The sequence below is a fragment of the Lichenostomus cassidix genome, chromosome 9 (genome assembly GCF_008360975.1).
Source record: "Lichenostomus cassidix isolate B80296 chromosome 9, HeHo_3.0, whole genome shotgun sequence".
Classification (NCBI taxonomy): Eukaryota; Metazoa; Chordata; class Aves; order Passeriformes; family Meliphagidae; genus Lichenostomus; species Lichenostomus cassidix.
This window is the reverse complement of record NC_139490.1, coordinates 5,934,522-5,959,919: the sequence shown is the minus strand read 5'-3', so window position 1 is coordinate 5,959,919 and position 25,398 is coordinate 5,934,522. Positions and strand designations below refer to the sequence as shown.

The 25,398-nt window shown below is 38.8% G+C and overlaps 1 protein-coding gene across 5 annotated transcripts in view; it reads left to right on the top strand.

Moving 5' to 3' along the window:
• The window catches only part of TBL1XR1 (TBL1X/Y related 1), a 107,961-nt gene that overhangs the window by 59,310 nt on the left and 23,253 nt on the right, over positions 1 to 25,398 (top strand). For 3 of the 5 annotated variants that reach the window (XM_085069061.1, XM_085069062.1, XM_085069063.1), the window contains exon 3: positions 10,598 to 10,665. The exons of the other annotated variants lie outside the window; for them this stretch is intronic. The gene's annotated coding sequence lies outside the window, so the exon portion shown is untranslated. The remainder of the gene's footprint in view (positions 1 to 10,597; positions 10,666 to 25,398) is intronic. 5 annotated transcript variants of the gene reach the window in all.

Sequence of the window (25,398 nt, the reverse complement as noted above, 5' to 3'; positions counted from 1 at the left end):
AGATCCACCTTAGAGTGACCGTGGAGTCTGTAGTTTGTCTGGTGGAAACTCATTCCCTCAGCACTGTCAAAAGGGTGTTCTACTGTCACCAGTAGGGGTAAAGTGTCCATTGTTGGCTTGATGATTTTTTTTATTTCCCCCCCCCCGGTGATTTGAAGAAGCTTTTGGTGTGGATTTTTTGAGTCATGAGTGTGAGGACTTACTAGAAAAGGACTTACTAGAAAACCACTTGTCTTCGTCTCCATAACACACCCAAACTTCTAAATTTGATCCCTATTTCTATTAAAGATTTTGAACCATAAAAAAATCATGTCAAATGTCCTTCCCTCTGTAAATCAAATTTTGTTTAAGGTAAGCGTAACTAAGAAAAAAAAATTAAAACAATATTTTATTATTGCTGATAGTGTTTGCAAGTTTTAATATGAGTGTTACAAGTAAAGTGATTTGGAATAGGAGAAAAATCAGATGATATGAACTAGGTCTTGATTTGGTGCTGGTTTTATATAAAGCAGCTGGTGTGATATTGGTCATGGTGTTACAGCTACAGAGGCACAACTGCTCATTGATTGTTGGGCTCCAGTTTTTATTCATAACATAAGACATGGATTCCTATAGCTGTTTCTTGAGTGAAATTTGCTGATAGTAGAGACTTTCACTTAGCAGGTCAAGCCTACTCTAATCCTAAACATTTTTATATTATTTCCTTAAGGTTTAAATATTTTTAGTGTGTATAAAGTAAAAGCCCATCAGGGAATGGATGAAACTACATTTATCTTTTCTTTCTTACCTTCTTTTCAAGTACCTTGCAGCTTTTCTGCTTACAAGTGTGGCAGTTATTAGAAAAAATAAAGTGCACAGTGGATATAAAAATATCCCACATGATCAAAGTGGCTTTGGATCCCAGCTAGCTTTGTATTTTGTTTTTTGCAGGTCTTGTTTCCCTTTCCCAATTTTCTTCCTCTAGTTTTTTAATAGTTATAAAGTGAATTTTAAGATAAAGAGCAAATTTAGAAAATAAAAAACCAAAGACAATCCTGTTCCCAGACAGCAAATGATGATCTTAATAACACAGGATTCTCTTCACTCCCCGTGGATTTAAAGGTGAATTGACAACATGCAATGTTAGTCACAGCTACAATTGATTTCTTTGTACAAGTACTTTGGTATGCATAAATACATGAGAAATTAAACACCTCGCACAGCCCCTCTGGTTTTGTGTAAATCTTAAGGCTAGGAGGATGATTTTTAAATTTTTTTTCAAGATTCAAAGAGCTAGCTGTAGAAGGAAGTTCTGTAAATAGCATTATTAGGGGGAGTGTGCTCCTGCAAGCTGATGGGAAGTGATGTGATTTTATACCAAGAGGAAGACTGAGCAGCAATGATTACTGTGTTTCTCTTCAAGTCTGTCTTTCAAATATTTCTGAGTATTCCAAATTATTCTGCTGTAACACTATAAAAATAGATTATTATCCACTGAAACATGAGCACAGGTCACCTCTTGTTGAGGGGATGGTGTTCCCTTGTTATAACTTTGTTTAGAGAGCTGTTTCTATGCAATTCTGCCTCCATTTCTGTTTTCTCTCCATGTCAGATGTACCTGAAACAATGAGTCCTTCTCCCTCAGCAGAAGGCTTGAGGCAATTTAGTGTATGTTGGTATGGTTTCTCCTGCCAGCTTTCCATCTTCACTGAGCATCCTCTGCAGGCTGCTCTTTTTTCCACTCTTCTGCAGATAGTGTCAGGCATCTGGAAAAAGAAAGGGAAGAGAACTGTTTTCAGGGCAAATCACAAAACCTATACTGGAAGAAAACCCAGTGAAATAGGCCATATTCTTTAAAAATGTAATTTGCCTCTTCCAAAGTCCCCAATGCGGTCTAGTTTTGCCAGAGGAGTCCTCAGTTATGTCATTTACAAAAGCTGCAGAGAAGATGTTCCATGGTGACTGTGCTTTCCTTGCTTTTGCCATGATGGAAAAGAAACAGGAGAAGTCATGTCAGTAGTATCCATGTATGAAGTTTGTCCTCCCTCTCAATGGTCAGTGTAGGGCTGGACCAGAGTTCTTATCCTCCCACTGATGGATAAGATATATTGTTCAGAGTTTTTTTCCACTTTGTTGGTGGCTCTTCCTTTTAAGTCCAGTCTAAAGATGTAATATATAAAGTAATACGTTGTATTGCATCCCATGGTGCACCAGCAATCAAAGCTAGTCTTTCTCTGGGAAATAATAAAATCAGATCCAGGAATTTCTTATTACCATCTCCTGGACACTCACTCCTCCCAGCATCACTGTGTCCAGTGTCCCACCCTACTTCATTCCAGAATATTATTTAACTCTACTTTTAAAATTTTTTTTTTCAAAATTCTCTGCGTAGACTTCTAAATGGAAAAACGTTTGCACCAGCTTCTGTGATGTAATAAAGACTATTAAAATCTAACGTGGCTTTTGTACGTATAGTTGCCTATAATGAAAGTTAGGTATTAATTTGGGAAGGCACACAATAGGGGTATTGTAATTGAGCAGTGGCTGACACGTCGCTCAAAATTCAAAGTAGGCTGTACTATAAATATAGTCTCTTGTTTTGCAATTGACATTTTGCTAGTGGGTGGCTAATTTGAAAGGAAATAGACCAGTGATCTAATATTAATAACTAATTAATAGTTATGTGGATATTTTAAGTCTATTTTTCTGCTTATTTATAGGCATATATTATTCATCTATGCTGTGTATCCTTTGCGTATACGTTTAATTCTGAAACTCTTGCTTCAGTAACATTCAGGCTTGGCAATCAAAAGCTTGAAAGCAAAGTTGGTATGCTCTTCAAACCCACTTTTTGAGGATGACAATTTCAAAGTGATAACACTTCAACTACTGAGGGAAGTCTCCCTCTTAAGCAAAGCCTTAGAGGAAAACCAGTGATGCATGGTCTACATCTCACCTTCATTTGTGAGTCCTAAATCAGCACCACTCCTGTATGTTTTCCTGTGTGTAAAGAACGTAAGGCAGTTTTCAGGCCTCCACTGAAAGTGTGTAGCTCCTAGACAAACCAAAGAGGAATAAAATAATAACCAGCATCTCACAAGCAGCTTGATCCTTTGGGATCAGAATAAAAACATGCATTCAAGTGCACATTGCTTCTCACAGCATATGTGTTACTATACCAAAGAGATACTGTGTTCTTGTTTGCTCTGATGGGACGAATTTCAATGTAGGTTTTTGTCTCTTCTACTTATTCCCCCTGCCTCCTGCCTTCTCTCTCACACTCACATTCACCTGTAAATTAATAACCATGTGTGATACTTGTCCTTTTAATGAATTCTTAATTGAATTGATAATAAGGCAGGAAGACTGTGTGAGAGATTCATCGTACTTTGTATATGCTTTTTGTTATTTTTAGATCTGTTTTGTCACAGATGTCCAAACATTTTTAAATGTATTCCACCAAACTCCGTAGAGCAGCACTGTGATATCTGTGCCTTGACTGCTAGTTGTGGAATTTGTCTGTGTTGTCTTTGCATCTCATCCCTCTTGTGTGAATAACTTTGCTGTGAGTGCTCAACTCACAGGGAACAAAAATTGTTTCTCACTATCTGTGGAGTTTCCATTACTCATTTAGCTGCTGTCCTAGGAGGTTTAAGCTGTGTCCTAGAAAGTGTTTCCTGTTGTTGGATTAAAACCCTGCTGCAGGTACCTGTGGAACTCACCTGCTAGTGGAAACACCCATGATCCCTTCAACCACATGCTGCATCTTCTGCATTCAGGTCTTCTCAGAATGTGTGGAAGGTGTGAGGAAAAGCCCACATTAGCACCAAATGTCTAAAAACAAGCTGATCCAGCATTCTGCCTTTTAGTACCCTGCCCTGCAGAGGCTGGGGCTTGCAGCTGTTTGCTTGTTGCAGGGCATGGCATTGATGATAGAGGAAACATATTGTGGGGCTTTAAGCTTTCACTGCCAAATTGGCTGTGCCTTTCCAAAGGTGCTGAGCTCTTTGGTGTTTGGTCTCCCCAAAGCTGTGTCTCTGTGTTTCAGAGTAGTTCATAATGTCATCCTTGTGAAACAAACAGTCGTGGATAGACAGATCCCTTGAAGCAAGCTTCCTCTTCCCATTTTCTTGTGTATATCCAGAGATTGCAATTTCTAAGTGCTTTTGTTTGTTTGTGGGGTTTTTTTTGGGGGTGTCCTTCTTCCTGGTTCTTATGTACTTTGCTGTGCACAGGGCAGCTCTGGGCAGAGAACCAATCCCAAACAACTGGTGTCACAGATGCAGGGGTCTTAGCTGGGGGGGTTGGTGTTTCAGGCATTGCTTGGGATCCAGGCCATTTCAAGAAGTGCTTGAGGTTGTTGACCATTGATAAAATGCAAATGGCAATATTTATCCAGGTCAGAGGACAGAGCTGACACCAGTAATTCACTCACCTGTGTGTAAGGGCAGATAATGAAGCCCATGTTTAAACTCTGCAGGACATGTTATTTCTCTGATTTCCCTTATTTCAGAGTCAGTTTGAGGCATGTTGGAAGTGACTGTCAGGGGGTTGTTTTGAAGTTTTTGTCCCTGTGTATTTTTCTGACTCTTTGTGTGACAGTACATGTTTTTATTTTCAGCTCCCCGTGACTCAGGGAATCTTTTCTCTATGCATATGATTATTGCAGGCAGTATTTAACATAGGTCTGTTGATTCTCATGTAATAATGAGAACCCATCACAAGGTACATTATTAATCTGCCAAGATTTATAGACAAATTTTATGATTCTCCCACAACAAAAAAAAATTTCTTAACCCTTAAAAGATTGCAGAAATTCTCTTGTATTTCAAGTGTTGACATGATGGTGTTAGGTTGGACTCAACGATCTCAGATGTAGACTTGGAATAAAATCTTCCATCTGAATGGATTTTTGACTGGTTTTGTTTATGTTCCATAAGTATCTCGATAGTGTTGCTTTGCTGTTTATAGGTTTTGAGGTGGTGTTTTCCTACACGAACACATAACTTGCTGAGTAGCACCACAAATAAGTGTCCTTTTGCAAACATTTTTCTTTCCCCCTCTCATATTATTAAAGGCCCATTGAGTCTGAAAATTAAGTGATGTAGCTTCCCACAAACATGCATATTTTTCAGCGTAATTGGAAGATGTTTTGGATTACTGTCTTTAGGCCTGTGGAGCCAAGAACCCAATTATAGGCATGGTTAGAATGAGATTGTGTGCGTTAGTCAGATTATAACAAGATTCCAATAATATAAAATTGCTGCACGACAAATTAGTTTGTATAGATTTTGACAGTTGTTGCCTTTAATAAACTAAATTATTAAGCAATACACAGCTGCAACACTTGCGAAATTGAAGAAAAATAGACTCTTATTTCCCTGTCAAAGTCTTTGCTGTAGAGCAGGACAGCAGGTGTAAGTCTGGTTTGAGTTGTTCAGTTGGCTTTGTGACTCCATCTGTCCCAAGATGATTTTTTTCTCTGTGAGTAGATGAGAGACAGGTTACAAGAGCTACATTTAATACTTTGTCAGGCACCTTCTTTTTACTGTTAGTGCTGACAGATGTAGTCACAGTCTTTTGGGCTGACACTTATTAAGCTAAGATTTGGGGGGGTTAATTGTAATTTATGAATAAATGTTGACTAGATTAATGCTGCCTGTTTATTTTCCCTACAAACCTGAGCCAAGAATTTACCTTGTGTCTCCTGGCAGAGTGCAAGAGCCATCGATGTGGTAACTCCATGTAATAATTGGAATTGGATTTCTGAAATCCAAGAACCTGTCGTTCCCTGGAGTAAGGTGTTACTACAACACTATAAAATAAAGCAAAATTGCTACATTCTAGCAATCAGACTATTCAATCAGTAGCTTTATTATACCTTCTTGTCCTGAGTTATGTTCCAGCTGCAGTTTTGAGAACCACTGTGGCTGCCGAGTGACAACTCTATCCACACTGTCAAGTCTCTATTTCAGTGATGTGGACTTTAATTAGACACGACACAATTATGATACAACCTGGTTTTGGTCCAATTTAGGACCAAGCCCCACTATTTTTGCATGCATTTCCAAGCAAGTTAAAACCCAGTTTGAGGTCTGTGCTCCATCCCAGCTCCTTGATACCTATTCAAAAGGAGCTGAGACTCCAGCAGTACACAATCACTGCCCTGCAGTTTGGAGCTTTCCTTTTCCCAGCCCAAGAGCAGCAAGGGCAGACCTTATTTCTGAGTGTCCTTGGCTGCTGTCGCTCGCGGTGTTTCAGCTCTTGCACTTTTCTCCTGGGAGAACATGATGGCACTGACTTAATGGGGGTAAATGGGAAGATGAAGGCTGCTCATTCTGTGTGCATGGTGAGGGTGAATCTCTGGTCATGAATTCAGAGGCAGCACGAAGAGCTGAGGAGCCTTCTGCTCTCACAGTGCTGACAGTGATGATGGCTGATGGCGTAAAATAAGCTGCTGGAGATTTGTGTACAATGGTAAGGGAGAAAAGGAAAAAAAAAAAAGGAAAAATATATTTATTTACCAAATTTTTAAGTGGAAAAATGGAGGAATGAGAAAGATGACCAGCTTTACAATGCTTTCGAGTAGCTTGCATCTGAAGGATGTTTGGTTTTTTTGGTTTGTTTTTTTTCAAAAAAGAGCTGCAAGCTCCAGAGATCATTTTTAATGAGTATGCAAAATAGTACCTGTCGTATTTGCAACACCAGTCATGAAACAGTACTGTTGGAGGCAGCCTTTAAAAGTGAAATATTTCTGCTTTCCAGTTTGGTAAAAATGATTCCTGTGTTTGATTTTTTCAATAAGCATATTCTTACAAAACTTGAATGTTTTAAGCCAAATAGTGTGAATTATGATCAGGCCAAAGAATTGGAATATGTGTCAAATAGAAAGAATGAGAATTTCAGCATCTTGTTTCCAAAGTAGTTGGACATACTTCTTGCTTCCTTCATGTGCCCTTGGCAGTCAGTCAACTATAAGACTTTCTGAGCACCATTGATGTACTCTGAAAATATCCTCTGCACTTCTTAAATCGTTAAGAGGATGAATTATGGAAATGACAGTGAATAAGGAAAAGAAGCAAAGATGCACATTCACTTGGGACATTGCCTTGAGGCTGGTGTCATTTGTTGGTTGGATGGTCTTTGAAATAGAGGCATTAGAGGGAATAAGTTGTAGCAAGCAGATCAAATATCTCATCTATAGTCATACTCATCATACAGAAAGAAAACAACATCAAATATTATTAACAGGTGGTCTAGTGGGAAGACTGCAGTAAACAATACTTTCTAAAAGTGGATAATTTGTCTCTCCCTGATGGGCCACATTCAATTTATAAAATGCTCATCAGTATTTTTTATGACCACATAATTTACTTTTTTTATCCTGTTTTCCCTAATTACCCATGATTTAAAATCAAAACAAGCAAAAACCCTAATCAGTCATTAAAAAAAAGTCACTTGTTTTTTTTGTTGAAAACCAACTTTTAAAAAAATTTAAATACAGATATTTAAGTCCCAATCTAATAGCAGTAAGGATTTTGTTTAGAAGAAATGGAAGAGAAGAAAAATCAAAAAAGGTTGTGGAAAAAACTCCACCCATGGAATGGGTGAATGGGCTCCCTGTTGATCAAGGAGCACTCTCTAGAGGCAGGTTAATCCAGCATGGCCTTGGGTGCCCATCCTCCACCTTTGCTGATATTAATCAGCTCCTTCAAGAAAGTGACATTTTCATAGAATCTTTCTGAATTTACCATTTCTGTTGCTGTCCTGTGCCAAAACAAGTGCAATGTGTTTACATGTGGCATCATCACATGTATTGGTGGTAGTGAGATGAAATTCCTGCTCTCTAATTAATTTTGCAGCGGGGAAGTAAATGTCTATTTTTGCAGATGGTTTTTTAAATGCATGGATATTTTAAGATGCAGAGGGAAAGATTTCATGCTCACGATGCACAAATTCTTATGGAGTGTGAGCATTTTAGTAACAGACACAGTTGTTAATCTTGCCTGTTAGCATCTCGTAAAATGTTGGGTTCCCAAAACCCTGCACATTTTTGCAGTGTTTTCTGTTCTTGTCCTCTCCCTGAGGCTGGTAAATCTCTTTAGCCCTTCTTCTCCTCTTCAACTTTTTTTTTTCTATAATGAGACTGTAGGTTTACAGTTTGATTCTCTTCAGATTTCTGAAAGACATGTAGATAGGCATCTTGTAAGAAAGAAAAATAAAATACTAAGCATGTAACTATGATGCAATCCACAATTGAAGAGTAGATATAGTATGGGAAATTATGCCCTGTGCTTATAGGTGAACACCCTGGAATGTGCTTCATTTCATCATGTAACTTGGTGGGAATATAATTAAATGTGAACTTTTTGTCCTACATCCTTCACTGTATGTGAAGGGTTTTTTTTGCTACAAATTCTATTCACATCACTAACATACATAAAAACCAAAAAGAACATACACTCTTTATGTAATGTGTCTCTGTTGCACATGCAATAATTTTTACTCTTATTTATTAATTTGAAACAGGTTAAAAATAAAATTTAGAGGATCCTCTGATGGTCATGTTATGAGCTGCAAGTGCCTGCAGAATTGGCTGACTATTTAGGATCCAGCTGAAAAATTACTTTTGTTGCTTAGTCATTCTTAAAAGCCCTGTTAAGTTAGGCCATGCATTTAATTCTTGCTGTTCTCTCATCCCTCTGCATGCCATGGCTAAGGAGTTAAGTGTGAGCAGGTTTCCTGCTGTTGTAATGAGGTTAATGCAATGGTGAATTTCTGCAGTTCAGTGTGTTTTGTGTTTTCTGTGTGTGCTCTGCGGGGAGCTGTGGAGAGGAAAGGAATTCCTCTTTTAGCAGCTTCTGTCGAGGGTGTGGTGATTCTCTGCTCTCCTCCAGAGCCTCCGGGTTCTTTCTCCTGTTTGGCATCATTTTGGGGGTAATTTCTGTTATTTACTTGGGTAGAGTTTGTTCCAAATGAATGAAAAATCCTTGATGTAAACATAAAGTGCACAAAGTTCAAGCATAGAAGTGTTGAAACTTACTGCTCCGTCTTGTTTGTTCAACCAGCAGGATCAACATCCCCTTCTAATGACCTTTTGCACTTAGAGTTAAAATTTTATAAGTATTTTAAACTTTGCTTCTGATGATTTCTTCCAAATTAAATTTTAGCAATGCAGTTGGCATATACAGTTAGGTTTGTAGGAGTGATCAAAGCAGTACATAATAGCCTAGCAGAGAATTAAAATTACATTAATAGAGGGTCAGGACCTTTTCACTTATCTTGTGAACTACTGACAGTGTTGCAGGGAGGACCAAAACACTTTTCCAGTTCAGGGTGGTGGTACCGTGGCTTTGGATATTAATGTCCATTTGGTTATTGGAGGCTTTTCAGGAGGGAAGGAGGAGAAGTTTACTTGATTCTCTTGGGAATTTAAACATGGAAAATGATCGCTGACCAAAATACCCTGTGGTTCCTCAATCAAGAGAGGAAAAAACATTTTCAGCTCTTATTGAGCTTAGCAACAGACTAAATAGCAGAGGGTTTCGTGGAGGTCAGTGGTTGCTTTTAGGATGATGGAAAGTCTGAAATGCTAAGTTCTGTTTAAGGCATGTGTTGCCTTCCTTGGCTTTAATCCTAGTATTAAGGAAGTGCTTGGGAAGTTTTAGTGTTTTTTGTAATGTGTTTTGTGAGCCTTTGTAGCTGGAGTTTAGTACTTAGAAAACTGTTGGTATTTTCCAGATCCTCTTCCAGAGGGCAGAGTTATCTGTTTTTACTATTGAGTGTATCCTGCTTCAAATAGCATTTTTGAAATATGTGGATTCTTTTATTGTGGTGCCCAGACAGTGTTCCTGTGCTTCTGCCTTCAAATCTTCTCCTTAGTCCCTTAGTTTACATAAGATCACTTTCTAATGATTTAATCTGTAATGAATATTGGTGGTAGGAATCACCATGTTCCACAAATACAGGATCAGTAATTATTCTGATCACAGGTGCATAATGTATTTGCAGGGACTGTTTAAATTTTGAAGTCACCTGTAGAAATTAACTTCATGAGGGCATTTTAAGGATTGTTCATATAACACATTCTTTATAGTTTGTTGGTGTGACTCAGCTCCCAAATGGTCCCTTTTGAAGACACTTGGTGGTTTGATCATGGCCTTGTGTTTCCAGGATTTTATCTTGCTATTGAATCATTTTAGTGTGCGTTGGTTAACACTGCAATAATCTACTTCATCAATACGTATCCCTTTGTAAACTTTAATCTGGAGTCTCATAAAGTTCCCTTTTGTCAATGTGGACAGACAAAAAGAACAGAAATTCCTTTGAAGCTAATGCATTATTCTGTGGTGGGGTTTTGCTTTCAACTAAAGGAGTGAGAAGAAGATAGAGTTGAAACTGTGACTGTAATTTGTTTTTTAAATAAATTCTGTGTAAATAATCAAGGTCTCTAATTTTTGTTTATTTTCTTAACTAAGCATATATTGTTATCAGTAGGAAACTGAATGTTGTTTTAATTCTTTCAGTAAAAAGACTGGTAGAAAAATAGCTTTTATCCTTTTTTCATCCTTTAAAATAAATATTGATAGAAACTATCATAATATGGTTTGTGTTACAGGTGGTGTAATACCAAGGGCTGTACTGCTGCCACATCACAATTTTGTGGGGTTTCAGAGAGTAGTTCTGGTAAGGACACTCAATGATTTATCTATTTATTTATCATAAAAGTGGACTGTAGTTTGGTACAATTTAGTATTACATGCATTTACAGTATTTGTTAGGTATCAGTTTCTGCAGTTCACTGAATCCTTACATTAAGTGTTCTTTTATTCAATGGTCTTTAACAGCTCCTTTTGGAGCTGTTAGTGTCTCGTGTAAATCCATTTATTTTGTTGAGTTATGATATGACACATCAATGCACAGTATGGAAATATTAATAAACAGATCTTTGTCAAAACACATTGTAAAAACTATATTGTCTTCTTGAAGTATGGAGTCACTAATGCCTTGGTGTGTATCAGTTCTTAAAAAAAAGATGGGAAGTTACTGTGGTATTTTGATTATAGTATGTTTTTTTCATGTGCTAAATTATTTTCCTTCCTAAAGGAATATATGAGTGTGTGGTTCAGAGGGCAAATATCCTGACCATTATTAGTGTCTTCTTAAATGTAATGTAGTCATGATTTTGCAGTTGTTCTTTAAATGTATGTAAGTGCAATCCCTCAATTTCTTTTGATTTTATAAATTTTCCTTAAATATATTTCCTTATCTCTTCTCCATGGCTAGAGTTACAAGAGAGATGAGATTACCTATACTTATTCTTAGGAAGGGAAAATTCCTTGTGCACCAGGCTACCAGCCATGCTCAAATATTGTGCAAGGGCACAACTGAGCATTTGTTCCTCCAGCAGGAGATAACTGAGACTACATTTGTATCTGTAGAATATTTAATATATACCATAATTTAACAAATGTCTTGTGGGTGTAGCAGATGTCTTTTCTTTCCCCAGCATCCCCCCCCTTTTTATTTTTTTAATTCACATTCCCTTAAAGATTTTGACAATCACTTTTTGTGTGCTTTCTCAGGTCTACAGAGGGCACTCAAAGACAGGGGGGATTTGTTTTAATAACCCTTATCTTGCAGGTAGACCCCCACAAGGTGGAGAAGGATATTGCTGATGTTCTTTGTGGCCTTGCAGGGTAGTGTTGTGCTGGCTCTGCTCCAACACATCACTTAGACAGCTGAAGGCAGTGGGGCTAGAATATGTTTAAACATTCTTCTGGATTGATCTGGATCTGGCTGTACTTTCTGAAAACAAGGTGGAGTCCAGGAGAAATTCTCAATGAGGTTCTCTGGCCAAGCTAAAAAACCAATAAGGTCTTTATGTGCTGGAGATACTGAGGAGAAGGGTGTCTTTGCTTGAGAAGTCTCTAGACTGATAAATGAAGGAGGCAAAAGGGTGCTGGAAGTTGTGAGTGAATAAAGACTGAAGCCATTTTCCCTTCTGTCATTGCATTAGGTTGGTTTATCTAAAATAATTGGGCATGGTAATACTCACACTGTATGATTTCCAGCCCTATAAGTACATAATGCCTCCAGCATGCACCAGCCATGCATGTAGGCTTACTTTAGAGTTTCTTAGTCTGGGAGTGGAAGAAAATGGGCTTTCAGATTTCTAGGAGAGAAATGGCTTTGGGAAAGTTTGAGTAGCATCACTCAAGAATGTTAAATGGCAATTCTGCAAAGTAAAAACATCATAGCTTTATAAATATTGTAAGAAAAGAAAGATGATGGGAGCTCTTTGGAGTCTGAGAAATACTGAAAATTTTTCAAAATGTTGTGAGCAATTTGAGCAGTACTTATTAAAGTATAATGTCATCTGGAGAAGTCATGGACTTCTTCCCCTCTATCAGCTCTTTATTTTCAAATAACACTCCCATTACTGGAAATGGGTGAGCAGAATTTTACATGCATACAATCTGTTTGAGGTAAGATAAAGATAAACCAAAGATGATGGGTTTCCTTTTGTGAGAAGCCGTCTTATCTAATTTGTTTAACTCCGAGCTAGCAGAAGTAGTTACTGTGATTGGTTAATTCTGCAAAAAGCAGAGGTCACTCGTGGGACAAGCTGAAGACCATTTCAGTGCAGCTGCCTGTGTAATAGTGGCCTGCAGTTACAAGACAGGGTGTATTTCCATCTCTGCTAATGCTTTAGCTTGACTCAGCAAAACCCTTTTCTCTACACAAAGCTGTGATTGTGTTTCCAACTGCATCAGTGGAGGAGCAGTTTAATTCAAAATAGCACCTTCTGATGGAGGAGGGTCCTTATCGGACAGATGAGGGATTGTCAGTTTTTGAATAGTTTGCTTCAAAAGGGATTAATTAAAAAATTAGTGAGAACAGATGTCTGATGTTGGCCTGAGCAGTTAGAAAGAAGAGGAAATGTCCTGGGTTTGAACTTTTTATCTTAATTGGATCCCTTGTGACTTACAGGCCATTTGATAAGAGTTTCTTCAGTAGACTCTCCTGCTTGTACTGAACAAAGCCAACAGCTTTAAATTTTAAGGTTTTTCTGTGTGGGTATAGGCACTCAGGCAAGTTTTTGCATACAGCTTGGGAGGATGATTCCTTCACAAAACAAAAACTTTATGTTCCACAGGCTGCTTTAGTATAGCTTTTTTAAATCCCATGTGCTATACAGAAAAGCAAAATCATGTTCTTTTAAACTACATTTTAATATATTTTTGAATGTCATTACATATTCTTCTACAGGTGTGTTCAGGCTCCTTTTACCAGTTAGACCTTCTGTACAGTGCCAAATTAGCAAGAGGAACATTTGGTATGCTGCTTTAATCTTCTAAGATCAACAATGCAATTACTTCTAGAGATGCAGGTGACTTTGCAATGTGTAGGAGCTGTCTGGGGCTGTGTTATGGCAGGCATGATCATCCAATCTCTGGGAATTTTTCCTTTACAGTAGTATAAATATGCCTCTAGACTTAAGCACTGATGAAGTATCAGAACTTGGCATTTATTCAAAGTTGTCCTTAGTGTGGGATAATTTGAGTTAGGCAAAATATTCCAATTTCTACAGGCAAGGAAAGAAGCTTGTTTTTATTTTTCAGGGCTTTCTGTAGAAGAAAAGACTGCTCTTGATGATTCAGATGTTGGAACAGTTCCCAGTAGAAAAAAGTAGAGTATATTGCAGGGTATGGAAAATCTGGTCAAGGATGATGACTGTGTTGTGTGCCTTTCCCATGTATTATAGGCATTTCACCTAAGCATACGTGCTATTTTTAATATTCTGCCAAAAGACCCTTGGTACAGCTTCATTTTAAGAAACAAATAAGCAGATGCTGACGGCAGAAGGGGGACCAGCTTAATGTCTAGACAACTTTTGGAGGCATGAGTGAGTTTTTCATCAAATATATATATGCTTGAAGGGAAAAATCAATACGACTTTTTATTGAACTTTGGGTATGGCTAATATAGATAGAGATGTCTCTGCTAAAATACACAGCACTGATGCCTAGACAGTATAGGTTTTGCTCATGAAAACTTCCACAGTCAATTTTGAGGTATGGTACAGAGCAGGAGCTCTGAGATCTTGCTGGGGTTGCTGTTGCTTTATTCCTCTATTCCTTGCTGATAGATCACACCAGTAGTGCAGGTTGGTATACAGTGCAGTGAAAGAAGCAATGGGAGTTTTGACACTGGTCTTGCATTGCTGTTCTTTTCAGTTGCAAATGGAAAATAGGATGGTGAGTACAGTGCTGATGCTGTGTCACTGCCTGGGACAGTGAATCAGTGCTGTCTGCAGCTGCAGTCACTGTGTTCATGAGTGGCCATACCCAGTACAGCAGGGCTGAGATCATGGAAATTAAACCCTTCTGGAATGTTTGATTGAAGTTTAACAAATAAGAGCTTTGCCTCTTTGAATACCAAAAATAATGTTTGTCAGACAGTGTTTGTTTCTTAATTTCTTTCACGGGTTTTGAGAGATGGGTCTTGGTAGAAAGTAGCCACAAAAGGCAAGAATGTCACATCTTGTTCTTTGTTAGAAATAATTCCTGTAAGGCATCTAAGTGATCTGGGTGCTTGTGGAAAATTTAGCTGCCTAATTTCAAAGTTCACCTGAAATTAAATCTTGAGGTGCCAAAGTAAATACAGGTGGTTTCTGATCCACTTCAGTGGTCCATTTTCTGAAATAAACTTGTAAGTGTTAAATTTGTTTTAATTTGTACATCTTTTTTTGGTTCTTTTTTTTTCCAATGAGGAATCTCTGATGTAATAACTTTTTTTCCTGCTAATTGGTCTTTAATTAAAAAAAAAAAAAATTTGGTGAAGATGGTTTCATACTGCTTTTTTGCATCTGATATTGTTTACACTGGTAACTGATTTCTGTCATTTGTGCTCAGACACTGCAGTTTGATTATTCCTGAACAAAAATGTGCTGTAGTTCTAAGATGGCTCCTTAAAGACTCGGAGCTGTGGTTTGCACTTCTTAATATTGGTGTTGCTTTTGGTTATATTTAAGAATAAGATGGTGCTGTAGGTGGCATTGGTGGAGTGGAATGAGGAAAGGAGGCTTTTTTTTTTTTTTTGCAGATTAGCAACCAGTAGGGCAGGGGTAGTGCAGGAGTGTGGGAGTAGACACAGCTCATGGAGATTCACACGTATTCTGGTTTTGCATTCATGTGACCAATTGCAGAAACACATTATCTATGAGTTTTGGTTTTGTGAAAAATGGGGTTTTTTTCACATTTTTAAGATCCTGAACTCACAATGGTTATTTACCTGTTCCCACAGTTTCATTTCAGGCTGCTTTAGTGAACAGAGCTGGATGTGAAACTGCTTGGACAAAGCAGAGAGTTGGGTGTTTAATCTGAGGGTAAACTTTCTTAAGCTTTCTTTAAAACTCCATTCATGCATAATGCTGCAGTCAGTCGTGAGTTACACGTCTTTAAATCTCTTGAGGTGAACATATTGGGGCTAGAAGAACTTGTCAGTTTACATTTAATTTATTCCAGGCTCCAGGATATGTTTCATGGCTGTGGAGAAGTTTGAATACTAAATATGATGAATGTTAGTCTCTATTTTCAATACCAAATTCTGCTGGCCAACTGCAGTTAGATTCCCAACATTTTAATATCTGGGTTAATGGAGAGAAGCTTTTTTAAAGTGCAGTGTATTTCTGCTATTAATGTTCACAAGTACCAATCTACCAGTTTGCCATCAATCCACAACTCATGAGTAATACTGACCTTGTCCTAAGAAGTCAGAAGTATTCAAGGTTTTTTGTTAAAAAAATCCACAATAAACCCCTGCATTGTTAGTATAATTAATTCATTGTTTGCCCTGTCCAAAGGGCAGTCTCTTCTTTTTCTTCATCCCAAATTTAAAAATAGATAAAGAAATCTGGCCTCCTCTTGAGCCTATTCTGTGATTAATGGACACTAAAGCTGGGAATTATCTTTCCTTGTTAACAGTTTGTATTTTCTTGGCTTGAAATTTCAATACATTGTAACTGAAGGATCTTTCCTGTGTCCTGTGGGGTTGTTAGGTTGGGTTTTTTTCCCTTTTTTCACCCCATTATGTTATTCCCTCACAGGGGTTTTGTGTTTCATCCTAAATTTTTCAGAAACTCAGGACTCAGAGCTGTTACTGATCAACAAGACATCTGCCTCAGGAAAAGAATTGGCAGCTTTTATGCACTCACAAAGGAATTTCAGAAAAATTATTTGTTATTCCCAAACTAGATGCTGCCAGAGTACATAATTCCAAAACTTCTTTTCTCATGGGAAAGGCATAAAAGACTAGGCTTAACAATGGGAAATAAGCTGGGTTTATTTGCGTTTAGAATGGATCAAAGCCTCTTCAAGACCTGTTCTGTGCACTGAGCACCTCGTTACTGTCTCTTTTTCTTCTGTTTATATCCCCAGCACTGCTGAAGCTGTGCTGTGCCTGATAATCCCTGATCTTTTCCAAAATAATGAAGGAGTCAGGAAAGATGTTCACACGCACAAAGAGCATCCTTCAGCTCTAGGAAATGTTTCTCTTGCTCCATTTATATGGTCAGTATTTTTTATAGAGTAGTTCTGTCAAGTTCTTATGGTGAAAATAATACCTGCACTTGAAAATAACTGTGTAGGTGCTGAAAAAGCTGAGGTGAGAGTGTTCAGGCTCATGCATGAGGGGCAGGGCAAATGAGGGAGTGGATCCTTTGTTGGAAAAGGTCACGTTCATGGAGCTGGCTGTATCCAGACCGATGTGTGTTTGGTTTTAATTTTAATTTGGTTGTTCACTAGGAGAGAGAGGCCAGTCCCCAAAGACCTGCAGAAATTTAGTCTCGTTACCTGAGTAATGATATGAATCTTCATAAAACCTGAAAATCCAGTGTTTTTTAAAAAGCCCTGTTCCAAAATTGTGAGGCCACCAATGATAGTTTCCAAACTTGGACTCTAGCAGAATTCATTGCTGTCAGAGCTCCCAGGTAAGGGCTGCTTGGGTCCCTGCAGGCTCAGCCTTGCAAGTCCCCAGTCACACCACAGAGCACAATTTGGAGTCTTTTCATTTCACTGTTGTTTATGCAAAAATTCTAGACGTGTGATATGAAATCAGCTTGAGCAAGGAGGTACCCAACTAACACATTGTGCTGAGCTGTAGGCACCAGTTTGGGGCAGAAAGAAGATGCTGTTGGCTCTGGCAGATGTGTTCTGGTCCCAATTTCTGCACCTGTTGAGGTGCTGGGAACTCAGAGCAGTGCTGTGCTTGGTTAATCTGTGCAGGTGTCACTCTGAATCACCTCGAGTTGTTGTTGTTGTTATGGCAACATTAAAAAAAAAACTTCCTTATCAAGAGTGAGGGAACCCACTCTGGTAAATACACTGAAGTGAGTCAGACAAAGGCCTTTCTCCTGCAGGCAGTTCAGGACATGACTCAGGGCACAAGGCTAAACAAACAAGGACGAATGAAATGAGCAGGGTTTACTTGGACTAGAAAACACTGTTGTTGATGATTTTTTTTTTTTTTTCCAGCCAGCAGAATTTATTTGTGCAAAATGTTAGCAGCTTGTGTTGTAATGGAAAGAAGGAAATAGAAAATGAAGTGACTGAAGGAGGTATAGATAAAGTCAGTGCTCTGGGGAGCAGATGGAGAGGTGGACTCAGGAGTGCAGAGTATGTGCAGGCAGTGCACGGCAAGGAGGTGACAACCAGGGCAAATGTGTGACCACAGGCTGGAGATCGGGTGTCAGATCAAGAGATGAAAGCTGGAAGATGGATCACCAGCTTGGGGAAGATAGCAAGGGCAGTGGACAGAAGCTGCAAAAGGGTGACAGTGCATGAAAAGGGAAGAGGAATCCACACAGCCATATGAAAAAATCCCCAGTCAAGATAGGGCTGCTGTTGTAGGAGTGCAGAAATACCTTTCAACAGCTGCTTCTGACAACTACATCTGCTGTTTTATTACCAGCAGGTAGCAATGTAAATATTTTAATCATAACAAATAGAATCCATGCCAGGCTACACAGTCACTAATCACCGTTCCACAATAAGATTTACAGAACACTCAAAACCACCCCCAAAAAGCCACAGACAGCTGAGAACTGACTAATTACAAAAGTCTGCCCAAACTTCAGTAGTTTTCCATGGAGAAATAAGCATTAGTTGGAGAATGAATCTTATTTTGTAAGCCAGCAGCAGTGTAGTGAAAAACTGTGTCACTGTTAGTGCACCAGTATCCATCAGCTCCAGCAATTGATGTAGATGTAATCACTGTCTCTAATAGAAATAAAGTCAGGGTAATGGAACATTGTCACAGGATCAATGTCTCCTGTTTTGAAAATAAACCCCCTCAGCTTTGCTTTTGCATTTATGTACCAGCAGGCAACCACATCATTCAATTCAATTGACACAGTCCCTTAGAGCCCTGAATGATCTATTGTGGGAACATCAGGAACAACATATTGGAAAAAATGGAATGTTCCTGATCAGACTTACAGGCCATGTTATTCAGTGGGTTTTCTAGCAGTGAAAATGGGAATAAATCAGGTGAGAGCAGAAACTTAGCAGGGTGTGGAGATCTTTAACCTCATTTAACTGTTAATTTCTGCAGGTTCTTGATCAAAAAGATTGAACCACTGGAGTTGTGTTTATTTTCAGTGGTGGTGTTCGCAAATAGAAGAGCATTTCTGGGTGTTGCTCCTCCCCACCTTAGTCTCAGCAGAATCCCTTGATAGAGCTCATTTTGACTCAAGGGCTCTTCTCAATCTGTTATTTTCTCAGAATTTTTCACACAGTTTGATCCAAGTGAGGTTTAATGGGTGTGCTCCCACATTCATCCATAATTAATTTCTTGCAAAGGCTTTGTAATGCAGCACAGGAGATCAGCAGCCATAGAGTTGCATACTTAAAACCAGGTGCGTGCCAAAAAGCCATATATAGGATTTTAAACAATGTTGCAGAAAAGGCTTCTTGCAATTTTCACCTTTCTTGGACTTGATTCCAGCAGCTGTTCTGTGTCTGGATACAGGCAGCATTAGCAGGCTGCTATTTTAGCACTTAGTAAAGCCATTGAACAATTTCATAAAGCCTGCTTGAGACAGGGTCTAAAAGTCTGATTGCAGAAGTCTTTATTAGAATTACATATTCCTGAAGGACTGTAACTGTCTAAAGGGACATCCTTCTAGTGGCCTAAGATGCAAAATTTGTTTGCTACCCACTGTTCCTGAGGTGGCTCCTCCAATAAGAAAATTTTCCCTTTTGAGAGACAGATGGACAGATGTCTCTCCCTGGAGTAATGCCAGGCATTTGTCTGGTTCTTCCCTCTCCATTACAGAGATATATTTAGCTCACAGAGCCTGGAAGTTGGACTTTGCAGGTCATCTTGAAATAATCCATACTGGCCAAACCTGCACTAGTGCTCCCTCAGGTGACTACTAATTCTGGCCACAGGTTCTTCCTTTCTAAAAATGCCTTTGGTTTGGATTAGATGTTGGATCAAGGAGAATTTTATAATGTTTAGCTATATTTCCTGGTGTGTTCCGATAATTATTTTAAATATTGAAAGAGGATGGTGGTTAAACTTTTGAACTACTATGTCTGGACAGTTTTCATTTAATCCCAGTTTGTCTTCATCAGGGAGCTTGAGCTCAGTGATTAAAAATCCTTCACCAAACAAAATGTTTGGGCTTGGGATCTTGTGGGGAGTCAGGGAAGGATGGCTTTCATGAAGTAATTGAAAGTGACACAGGACTTTCTGCTGGAGGTTTTACTGCATGTTCTGAGCAGCTGAATTTGGCTTTTAAGTTTTAAAAGAATGTATTTGCATCTGCAGAAGGATGTATCAGGATTAGCCCCATTTCAACAAGGTTGTAATTGTCATGCAGGAGAGTTGTGCCTTTAAAGAGATGTCACAGAATGATTGGTGTTGGAAGGGACTTCTGGAGATCATTTAGTCCATCTGTGTCTATTTTCATTGTTACCCAGAGAGTTGCAAAGCCTTCAAAATACTAATAAACAATAACTCCTTGCTGTTTTGATACAGGAAATAAGGAGGAAAAAACCTCCCACAAACACATAATTTCTTCTGGTGTTGCACTGTAATAATGAAAAAAAAAGGTTAAGATAAGACCCTAAAGTGTTGAATAAAGTGTCAGTACCAGAAATATCCCTGTGTCTTTAGTCAGCCTAGGGAATTACAAAATGTGGCTGCCAAGAATCACTGCAAAATGCCCTATAGCTGTCCAGGAAGATGTGTTTTCAACTCTGGAAAGCACAGAAGTTTGCAGCTTTGTAGCCATAACCCTGGAAATACAATATTGGAAATATTGTCACTTGTGTCTGTGCTGTAACATCCGGAATTCCAGCCTCCAGGGTCACACAGCATATGACTTTGGGGAGGAGATTCATAGTTCAGTAATTAAATACTACTTTGCTTTAGGCAAAATCAACAAATGGGCTTCATCTGCAGCATATTTTATAACAGTACTCAGGACTGGGCTTCATTTTTCAGATAAGCAGACAGAAACTTACTTTTAGCCAAGGTTTTGGGTGGTATGTGTTTTGTTGTGGGGTTTTTGGTGTTTTTATTTTTTTCCTTCTCTTCCCTTTCAGGGTTGTAATTCTTTTTCTTCAGAAGATTTCAGACTGGCTTTGTCATCTTGTATTCTTCATACTCTCAAATTGGCATGGAAAGACAGAGACTGTTGCCATAAATTAGGTCACTAAAGCTGAAGTACAGAATACAAATATTTATCGCCTGAGCTAAGGAAGGCAATTCAGACGAGGAAAGGAAAAGTTTTGGGTTTTTTTTAGTGTTTGGAAATTAAGCTGTATTCCTGAGGTTAAAAGTAAAGCAGTAAACAATGAACATGAGAAGCATCTCTTGGTATAAATTACTAGAAGAAAAACTAGCAAAGCCTGACATATGAGAAATCAGTAAGATGTTTCATAAGCTAGAATTACAGATAATTTTTTGTGCAAGTGCACATTTGACATATTATGGAATCTTAAACAAAAAGGCATTTAAATAATAACAATTTAAAGGCACAGGTAAAAATGCAGAAAATGAGAACACTTTATTTTGAGATGTTGCAGAAAAAACTCAGGCATTTAACTTGAAAAAAAATGTTTTTCTTTATGTTCAGAGTGTTAGAAAGAATTCCTAACTGTAGATTGTCAGATGGTAGGAAAACTTTACTAAGGGCTCAGTTGTATTGTGCCCAATATGGTCTTGGCCACCATCTCTCAAGTGAGAGCAAATAGAAGTGTTTAGAGCAAGTAGTTGCTACAGTTAAAGAAAAGTCAACTTTTTTTCTTTCTTAAAGGTGTGATTAAATTGTTAATTTTGATTGAAATTGGTATCTAGCAAATTCTTGGGGAGAAGGATATACAAGTTGAGTTGTACACTGCATGCTTGATAAAAAGGAACCACTAATTTATTTTATGAGTTTTCCTTTATAAAGCATTTCTAAAGGGCTGTGCAGCACTCTTCTTTGAATGTAGTTGTAAAAATTTCGTCAGCCATTGCGGGTAGACCCATCATGTCTTGGGGAGGAGCCTTTGGAGAAAACTTAAGCAGAAAGCAGTGTTTTGTGGTTTAAATCTCCAGCTCTGCAACCAATTCCCATGGTGGCTTTGGTATCTGAATGAAGTCCTTCTGAAACCTCACACATCCAGGAGTTTGCCTGGTCTGAGTAGCTGGGTTGAAACAGCACCCTTTGCTCTTTTTATTTCAATCATCCTGTCCATCAAAAACAAGACAGATTCTAAGCACCGATTAATAAAATGATATTGCGGTCTATGTGCACATATGTTAGCAAAATATTTGTCTGGATTTCATGCAAAAGAGGAAAAAATAAAAGCTCTAATGGCAATATTTCTGTTGTAGGGGATTTATTGTTTCTGTAGCCAGACTTCTGTTTTTCCGTGGATAAATGTAGCAGTCTGTTAATGTCTGAACATTAAGCATTCTTCAGAGCCACCCAGAGCATTAGCTGCTCCCTTTAACAGATCATATTTGGTATCCAACTAATGATTGGTATGTTTTTGGGGAATTATTATTCACAGCAGCCTGCCAGGTTTTCCTGTTATCCTACCTAATGAGAATGTGTTAAAGCCCGCCTACAACTACAGAAATATCACTTTCTTAGCCTGTTATTTGATGATACAATAACTCTAAGTGTAGTATAACTCCAGTGTACGTTATCAAATGGTGATTAAGAGATACCCAGTGACAACCTGATGTATTAGCTTTCTCTGCCAGTTCAGGTTGGTCTGAAAAACAACCCTAAACAACCAAAAAACCTATTGGGCCAGGAGCCATGTCAGGCAGCATCTGCTCTCCAGCATTTGGCATGAACCTGGACAAGGAGAACAAAGCAAGCACAAACATGAGGAGTGGAATAATGATTTGTCAGAAACACAACCAACTTTGCACTGTTGGGCACTGATTAGCCTGCAGATCTGGTGCTGGTGAGAGTGGAATTTGATCTCCTTATTAATGGATTTTATTTGTAAATTTTACCCCAGGTTTGAAGTGTGTGAATGGTCCTCAAGGGACAGAGGTGCTGGGGTGACACCTGCCCTGTCTGCCTTGGCTGGGAGCAAAGCCAGAGCTGGTGTTGTCTCTGGGATGAGAAACCTCCTTTCCTTTGAAAAAAGTAGCTTCCAAATGAATTTTTGTGTGATTCCTGGCATGGAATGAGTGGGTCAGTTTGTCTAAAGCACAGCTCTGTGTGTCTTGTCTGCTCCTGACCTGTTCCTGAGTAAATCTCAAGGCCAGCATCTCTACAGACAGTTGACTTTTATGGCTGATGGGTGAATTGCCTGATAAATTTTGGGAGTTCAGGGACTTTCTGTAGCAGCATTAAAAAATTACCTGGGATATCTGGATACTGGGAAAGGAAATAAATATATTCCTGGGAAAGGAAATAAAACCTGGGAAGAGGGCTGCTGAAATGGTCTTTCTTTTGAGCAGGGAATATCCATCCTGGTGTGGTCTCAGGGACTGGAAGCCCATGAGCAATTTGGGCATTGTTAATAAGCTCTCATGCACGTCCTTTTTTTACATGTCATGGGGTATTTTATTTACTTATTTAATCCTGGTTTTACCAGTAAGGAGGCTATTTGCACTGTGCCTGCTCCAAGGTGCAAAACAAAAGTAGAGGCAAGTGGGAGAGATTTCCTTTAAAACCACACTTGGATCTAAAGCAGCAGTGTGGATGCGTCATGCTTTGCCATGTAATTCCACAGACTGTTTTGAGGAAGACCTGGAATTTTTTTAAGGGCAAGAAAAAAAGGGCCTGAAGGATCTCATATTTTCAGAATGGGTTTGGGACATAAAGCTGCAAATATTTTAAGATATTTTTAATGGGCCCTATGCAAATTAGGCAACAAATCTAAACCTGCTAGGAATTACGTGTTAACTTCTACTTATTTTTGTCTCATTTTTCTGTGTCTCTTTGGTGATTTAATTGCTGCATCTAAAATAAAGAGCAGTATTAATATCCATTAAAGTGCCCAAAATAAGTAGCTGGTTGCTTGTGGAAATAGTGAATTTGAGGGGAATAAGCCAGCACTGATGAATTGATTTTTTTTTTTTTTTAGGATGAGGGGTACACGTCTACATGCATGAATCTATTGTCACAGACAATTTGAGAGTTGGCAGCATAAGCCTGGTGTCAGTTCAGAATGTGTCAGAGGGAAATAATTATTGTATCATCTTCTGCTGTGTTTTCTCTTTAATGTGCCGTTTTGCTTTGGGAAGAAAGGAAGGAAGGTGGTTTGTGTTGCTCTTTCTTCTCACATTTCTTGTGTCCCTTGGCTGTGGGACACTTGTCCCCAGGCACTGCCTGAGCCATGGAGCCTGGGATGGGGAAACACAGAAAAAAGTAGGTATTTATTATTACCAGATAATGTAAACGAGTGCTGAAAACATGGATGAAGCAGTAAAACACCAGCACCTTTTGCAGCCTTTCCAGTTCCAAGCCCCTCATCAGGCAAACTGTGTATTTCTGGGAGGCATTTCAGTGTTTTTGTGGTGGCCAGGGTGCCACAGCCAATGCTGCAGTGCCACCTCCTGATAGCTGGGCAGGACAGCTCCCAGCCTGGCCAAAGCTTTTGTGGGAAACACTTGGAACCAGCCTTAAAAAGTGAGTCTCATTTGATTTGGGCAGGGTAAAGAATGCTTTTGACAGACAAGCAAAACGTGGATTTTTGTTTTCTTTTCTTCAGCTACGCAGCTACATAACAGGTGAATTGATGTGGCATCTCCAAGGTTCTGCTTTCAGGGGGGAGCCCTCTTTATATTAATAATTCAGGATTTCTCTGTGTGACAAATAGCACTTTCATCAGATTTCTGCAGTTTGATCTATCGTTTTTGGTGATGCAGCAAGATTTTAAAAATAAGTGGCAGACCCATGAAACAAGTACTGCCATTTGTGTGTGTATGTGATGTAAAAAACCTTCTTTGAGTCTCTCTAAACTTAATTACCACTGAAGGAAAATATTGTTCCTCTTCCTACAGAATTTCTCTGTTAAAAAACAGTCTTAAAGAAAGATAATTTGTTCCACGTATGGCAACAAAACATAGCTGTATCAAATTAGAGTTTGGCCTTGCACATGGTAGAATTGGCTAATGCATAAAACAGCTAAAAATACCAATAATTTCACATTCTGCTCAGTAAACAAGTCTTCAAAGTATTTATTGGAGTTTGGCAGGTGTGTCATGTACCCCTGGCATGGCTGGGGGCTGTGGAGGGTATGGTGGGTTGGTATCAATGTACTTTCCTTTACCAGTCGTGTTGCACTTTCTAGAAGCCAGGAGGAATTGTCCTGGAGCAATTTTTCCTTTAGAAATGAGAAGGATTTAAGTAGAACTGCATTTTTATTTTTTTCTTTAAAAACTAAAGCCACGTCCCGCTTTGACAGCACAGCATGGCTGTGAGCTGGGTGAGCACATGCCTGGGGCGGCTCTGGGGATCTCTATGTGTGGTTTCAGGCAAATACACTCCTTTTGATATCTGAGTTCATCCTTTAGCCTCTCCTCTTCTTGAGGAGTTTATTGGATCTTGTCTTCACAGCATGATGGGACTTGTGGGAAAGTCACATCCTGGAGAGCTGCTCCCAAGTTTAGCTGCATTTCACTGGTAAAACTCAAAGTTAGGTGAGAAGAAATACAATGTGGTCATTTTCTCCTGATTCCTTGGGAGGTCTTTCTAGCAAAAGATGCCTGGAGGGAATACACATGGCAGCGTGTAATGTCAATTATGATCTTGTATTTGATACTTTCTATTGTCTTTGCCACTTTCCCACTTGGAGCAGCAGTGGTGAATAGCCTGACCGTGCAGCCATGTAGCAAGAACTTTTTATTTTGAACAATGCAGACAAACCCATTCTCCAGTACTTTTTTACATCA